General features: G+C 44.2%; 1 pseudogene; it reads right to left on the bottom strand.

The window, feature by feature from the left end:
* Nucleotides 1-4,478: 4,478 nt before the first annotated feature.
* LOC110293290 (microfibrillar-associated protein 1A pseudogene) lies at nt 4,479-6,025 on the bottom strand (annotated as a pseudogene).
* Between the last annotated feature and the right edge of the window lie 1,180 nt (nt 6,026-7,205).

Consider the following 7,205-nt stretch of genomic DNA (forward strand, 5'->3'; position numbering starts at 1 on the left):
GATATCCAGCTTTAGTCAGCAGTGGTGGTCTGATAGGATACAGGGAGTTATTTCAGGTTTTTTGGTATCTGCTAAGACTTGCTTCATGTCCAGGTATGTGGATAAATATGTGATTTAAGATGTAGTAGTGTTTATTTTTACAAACTTGAATGCTTTAGTGTTTGCTGCCTAGATATTAATAATTAAAATGTCATCTTGGTGGATTTTTCCTTTGTGAGTATGCAGTGTTCTTCCCTATCTTATTTGATTGGGGTTCTTTAAAAGTCTATTTTGATAGTATGAAAATAGCTGCACTAGCTTGCCTCTTAGGTCCATTGCTTTGAATATCTTTTTCCAACTCTCTACCCTGAAGTAAAGTCTATCCTTTTGGTGGTGGTGGTGTGTGTAAGTGTATTTCCCTTCTTTTGATTTTGCTGGCCTAATATTACTTATTCCCTGTGTTATCATGGATGTAGTTAGCCTCCTTATGTTGGAGTTTTCCTTCTAGCACCTTCTGGAGGGCTTAATTTATAGATAGATACTGTTTAATTTTGGCTTTATCATTGAATATCTTGTTTTTTAATCTGTGGTGATTGAAAGTTTTGCTGATCATAGTAGTCTTGGCTGACACCTGTGGTCTCTTACACTTTGCACAACATTTTCTAAGACCTTCTGTCTTTTAGAGTTTCCATTGGGAAGTCAGGTGTAAATCCAATAGGTCTGTTTTATGTTACTTGGTCTTTTTCCCTTGCTACATGTCTTAGTCAGGGTTTCTATTCCTGCATAAACATCATGACCAAGAAGCACATGGGGAGGAAAGGGTTTATTCAGCTTACTCTTCCACATGTTGACACACAAAACTAGCCAGTACAATTAACCCCTTGTCAACTTGACACACAAACACATCACTATTAAGCCTCAACCCTTAATTTCTTACTCATTCCCAAGATCTAAATAACTTTAAAAGTCCCACAGTCTTTGCAAATTCTTAAAATTTCAATCTCTCTTAAAATCCAAAATCTTTACAATTAAAACTCTCTTAACTGTGGGTTCCACTAAAATACTTCCTTCAAGAGGGAAAAGCATCAGGGCACAGTCACAATGAAAAGCAAGATCAAACTCCAACTGTCCAATGTCTGGGATCCTCCAAGGACTTGGATCACTTCTCCAGCCTTGCCCTTTGTAGCACACACATTGTCTTCTAGGCTCCAGCTGCCTGTACTCCATTACTGCTTCTGTTCTTGGTGGTCATCTCATGGTACTGGCATCTCCAAAACACTGTTGTCTTCCGCTGTAACTAGGCTTCACCAACAGCCTCTCATAGGCTCTCTTCATGATGCCAAGCCTCAACTCCTTTGCATGACTCCTTCTGTCCTGGGCCATCAATTGCAACTGAGGCTGCACCTTCACCAATGGCCTTCCATGGCCTCTCACAGTGCCGAGCCTCAGCTGCTCTGCATGACTCCTTCATGCCTTCAAAATCAGTACCACCTGGGTAACTCTTACACATTACCAAGTCCAGCCACAGCACAAGGTACAACCTTGGCTATCTCTGGAACACAGCCTCTGTGCTTTTAGAAAACACTTCCCAGAAGATGTCACCTCTACGATGCTGGTCTCTTCTTAATCACCGCTAATTTCTTAGCTCCAGCTAACCAACATCAATAGTCCCAGTAATGCAAAGGTTTTGCTTTAGTAGTTCTGGTATCTTGTTAATCACAGCTGATTCCTCAGCCCCAGCTAACCAGAACCACAGAATCTTCACAATCAAACTAGCAATGGCCCTGAAAAGAGTGTTTAATCTTCCCTCTGAAATGTCACAAACCAGGCCTCCATCTTCTGCACTGTTCTCAACATTATCTTCCAAGCTCCTACACAACATCCCAGAGTTCTTAACACCGAATAGATCTTCTGGCCCAAAGTTCCAAAGTCCTTCCACAGTCCTCCCCAAAACATGGTCAGGTTGTCACAGGAATACCGCACTCCTGGTACCAATTTGTCTTAGTCAGGGTTTCTATTCCTGCACAAACATCATGACCAAGAAGCACTTGGGGAGGAAAGGGTTTATTCAGCTTACTCTTCTACATTGCTGTTCATCACCAAAGGAAGTCAGGACTGGAAATCAAGCAGGTCAGGAAGCAGGAGATGATGCGGAGGCCATGGAGGGATGTTCTTTACTGGCTTGCTCAGCCTGCTCTCTTAAAGAACCAAGACTACCTGCCCAGAGATGGCACCACCCACAAGGGGACCTCCCCACCTTGATCACTAATTGAGAAAATGCCTTACAGCTGGATCTCATGGAGGCATTTCCCCAACTGAAGCTCCTTTCTTTGTGATAACTCCAGCCTGTGTCAAGTTGACACACAAAACTAGCCAGTACACTGCATTTAATATCCTTTCTTTGTTCTGTGTGTTTAGTGTTTCATGATATAGTGAGGGGACTTTCTTTTCTGGTCTTATCTATTTGACTTTCTGTAAGCTTCTTGTACTTTGGTAGGCATTGCCTATTTTAGGTTAGGAAATTTTCTTTTTTAGATTTTGTTGAAAATATTTTCTGGGCCTTTGAGCTCCTGGGAATCTTCTCCTTCTATTCCTATTATTCTTTGGCTTGGTCTTTTCATAGTGAAAGAGTTAAAATTACTGGACACCTGAACTCTCCATGAACTCTTCAGCTCAGAGTTCTCTTACCCCTCCCATCCAGAGATAGTTCCCGGAGCACTCCTGAACTTTTTACCCCAAGGTACCCCCTCCCAATTGGAAACTGCTCCAAGAACATTTTTTAGATAAAGGGGTCTCCTGGAAAAAACCTAGTCCTACCCCTCCTAACTGAAGACTATGCCAAGAACATTTTTGAGATAGGGGCCTCCTGGTACTGTCCCAGAATGTTCCAATAGATCGAGTACATTGCCAAAATATAGGACACGACCCCTTGGTTATGTAAAGCCCCTTGGCAGAACACCTTGGTGACGTAAAACTTGTACTTTTTACCTGGCTATTTCCTATAAAAGCTTGTGAAAAGTTTGGGCTAATTGCCGAATCTCCTCTGCGAGTTTCGACCCCAGATATCTGGTATATGTGCTTTCTGTCTGCTTTCTTGTCGTTGCTATATTAAATCTTGCTCTCTATACATCTTAAGTTCGGTCTCAGTGTCTTCTTGGGTGCGCGGCTGACCCGAGGCTTGAGTAAGTGCCTCCCTTTGGGAGTTTTGGAGTCTTTCAATAGTGCCCCCATTCTCCTGGATGTTTTATGTCAGGAGGTTTGTGCAGGAATAGAAACCCTGACTAAGACAAATTGGTACCAGGAGTGTGGTATTCCTGTGACAACCTGACCATATATTGAACGCTGATTCAAAGCATATACTGCCTTCTGAAGAACTCTGCCCCAGCCTTTCATGCTATTACCACCTAATTGGCGCTGTAACTGCATCTTCAAAAGGCCATTCCATCTTTCTATCAGACTAGCTGCTTCAGGATGATGGGGAACATGGTAAGACCAGTGAATTCTATGATCGTGGGCCCACTGTCGTACTTCTCTGGCTGTGAAATGAGTTCCTTGGTCAGAAGCAATACTGTGTGGAATACCATGACGATAGATAAGGCATTCTGTCAGTCCGTGGACAGTGGTTTTAACAGAGGCATTACGTGCAGGAAAGGCAAATCCATAACCACAATAAGTATCTACTCCAGTAAGAACAAAACGCTGTCCTTTCCACGAAGGAAGTGGTCCAATGTAGTCAACCTGCCACCAGGTTGCTGGCTGGCCACCTAGAGGAGTGGTGCCATATCTGGGGCTCAGTATTGGTTTCTGCTTTTGGCAGATCAGCATTCAGCAGCAGCTGTAGCCAGGTCAGCCTTAGTGAGTGGAAGTCCGTGTTGCTGAGCCCAAGCATAACCTCCATCTCGACCACCATGGCCACTTTGTTCATGTGTCCATTGAGCAATGACAGGGATGGCTGTGGAGAGAGGCTGACTGTCCACAGAATGGGTCATCTTATCCACTTGATTATTGAAATCATCCTCCTCGGCTGAAGTCACCTTTTGGTGAGCATTTACATGGGACACAAATATCTTCACATCCTTTGCCCATTTGGAGAGATCTATCCACATAAATATTTAGATTCAACACCACAAATGCAAAACAGGTTGGACTGAGCTTGGATTTCCTGATAGCCTACTCCTAACCCTAAGAAATAATGGAAAGAAAGAAAGAGAGAGAGAGAGAGAGAGAGAGAGAGAGAGAGAGAGAGAGAGAGAGAAGGAAGGAAGGAAGGAAGGAAGGAAGGAAGGAAGGAAAGGAAAGGAAAGGAAAGGAAAGGAAAGGAAAGGAAAGGAAGGAAGGAATGAAGAAAGAAAGAAAGAAAGAAAGAAAGAAAGAAAGAAAGAAAGAAAGAAAGAAAGAAAGAAAGAAAGAAAGAAAGAAAGTGCCATCCATTCATATGTCCAGGTATCTGATCCAGGCTGGACAAACACTCAGAATTGTCCCAAGTCAATATGGGAAGCCAAGGTGAGAAACCTAAGATTTCTCAGGAATGGTTTTAAGCTGGAAGCCTCTAGCCTACCTGGTTAGTGCTTTTCTGTGGGTTTCTTGGTATGAGTCCAAACCTCTTAGAAAGCACCTTCAAACACAAGTTATGGCCGCAAGTCTGAAAAGCTCTATACAAGAACCATGTAAAAAATGGTTCAAGAGAATTGACCAGATCCCCTTGTGTCCCACAGCTGGAATAAGCTGAAGACTAGGTGGCTTTCCTCTTCTTGGCAGATGGTCACTCAAATACATCTCGTACTCCTGCTGCCTTTTGTTTAAAGAATTTTGTGTTCTGGGCACTCTCTTGGCCCCATGCAGAGTCATAATAAGTGGTATCTTGATCCACAAGGTGGGTGTACTTGGTGCGACCAGACCGTCCAAAATTCTTCACCTGCATGACTTTAGGAAGAATGGTTTTGTTGAAATGGTCCTCAAGAGTAGGTGCACTAAAATCTCTCTTGTAGACTTCTTTATCCTCATCCATGAAGAAGGCACCTCGGTGATAATACTTCTGTAGAAACTTGTATTTGCCTTTAACAGCTTTGTTGGTAATGACTTTGCCATTTGCCCGAAGTTCTGCCCGCCTTTCTCAGTCAGATTTCTCATGGGTTCAATTTCTGCTTTTTCCTTTTCAAGCACTTCTGTCTTCTCTCTCCCGCTTGATTCTTTTGAGCTCGCGGACTTTCCACGCCTCGTACTCCTCCTCCTCATTTTCATCATCAGTATTGAGCGCATCCAGGGCAGCAAGGGACCGCTTGTTCTCCTCTAGCTCTTACTTGGTCTCTTCTTCTACAATCTTGAGGGTGTTCTTGTGCCGCTCCTCAGCCATGCATTTTGCTTCTTGTTCCAGTTCCTTCTGTTTCAAAGCCTCAGCTTCTCGTTCTTGAACTGTCACCCGATCCTTCTTTCAAATGAAGACAGGCTTAAGTCGAGTCTCCATTTCATCCTCACTGTCTGTGTACTCCTCATACGCAGACTCTGACTCAGACTCCTCCCCCAGAGCGCCCTTCATCTTCCACCTCCATGACTTCCATCTCTTCGTTTTTCCTCTCCTGTGCTCGCTGACACATCATGCCACGGCGCCGCTCGATTTCTTCATCGTCAATCTCTTCCTCCTCTTTCTCACTGCTATCTTCCCGTTCCAGGCGCCAAACATCCCCTTCTACTTCTGAGTTGCTCTCTCCCACTACTTGAGGTTCCACGATTTTTCTATGTCGAGCCAATCGTTCTTCCACATCTTCACTGATGCGGTTCTGTAACCGCCGAAGTTGGGGGTCACTGGATGAATCCTCCTCCTGTTCCTCAGGCTCTGCTTCTTGTTCCTTGGCTTCCTTGATGAACTGAAATTCTTCATCCTCTTCATCTGAGGACTCCATAGGGGCATAATCTGGTCCCTTTCTGGACACAACGTTTCACCTTCACCTTTTCCATTGATATCTCACTTTTCTCTGTTGTAAACTGGGACGGCCCCAGCCATAGACTGGATGGGCGGCTGCTTCATGAGTGTGCTTGGGACCCACATGGTGACAGCTGCCGCGGGGACTCTCCAAAACGGACTCAATCCCAACAACAAAGAGCAAGGTCCAGAAGGCTGCGTCCCACCGACCTGTGCCCAACACAGCTGCGCAACTGACAGAAACAACTTCTGTATTAGTTAGGGTTCTCTGGAGTCACAGAACTTATGGATAGTCTCTATATAGTAAAGGAATTAATTGATGACTTATAGTCTGCAGTCCAATTCCCAACAATGGTTCAATAGTAGCTGTGAATGGAAGTCCAAGGATCTAGCGGTTACTCAGTCCCACAAGGCAAGCAGGCAGGTGAGGGAGCAAGAGCGAGACTCCCTTCTTCCAATGTCCTTATATTGTCTCCAGCAGAAGATGTAGCCCAGATTAAAGGTGTGTTCCACCACACCCTTAATCCCAGATGACCTTGAACTCGGAGATTTAATCTTCTGGAATCCATAGCCACTATGCCTCAAGATCTCCATACCAAGATCCAGATCAGAAACTTTTATCTCCAAGCCTCCGGATAAGGGTCACTTGTGAGCCTTCCAATTCTGAATTGAGGTTCATTCCAAATATAGTCAAATTGACAACCAGGAATAGCCACTACAGGGATGCTCTGAGGTGAAGCTCTGTGGGAGCCACAAATGTGGGCAGGGAGAAGGAAGGCTGCAGCTGGTATCCTGGGGATGAGGCTGGGAAACAGAGGGGACCCCAGTCTTGGGTTTTGTTTATTTGTCTAACAAGCAGAGAAAGATTAGATTTAGGAGTCACATGGTTTTAGATGCTCATTTTTGGGGATGTGGGTTTGAGTTTGCCTTGACTGCTTGTTAAAGACTGCTGTGATTTCTCTAACTGTATCTAGATAATTAGATGGATGTGATCCTCTCTATTTTCCTTCGGAAAAACGCTCGCCTTTCCTTGTTCTTTGGTCTCCCTTGATGAATGAAGTTATCTCATTATTTAATGGAAACACTTTACTTCTGATTTTTCCTAATGTTCTGACTACTTCACGTTTATGTAGTCTGTGATAATATCCACCCTTTGTCATCCTCTCTAACCCCCTCCCTCTCGCCCTGAACTCCATCTGCTTCCCAACTAACCCAAAGGGGTTATTTGCCGGACTGTAGGCAGTCTACCAGCCACTGTACCACTAAAAAAAAAAAGAGAGGGAGAGGAAGGAGAAGGGGAAGGAGG

This window comes from Mus caroli, unplaced genomic scaffold (genome assembly GCF_978045245.1).
Source record: "Mus caroli unplaced genomic scaffold, Mus_caroli_1 scaffold_6, whole genome shotgun sequence".
NCBI classification, from domain to species: domain Eukaryota; kingdom Metazoa; phylum Chordata; class Mammalia; order Rodentia; family Muridae; genus Mus; species Mus caroli.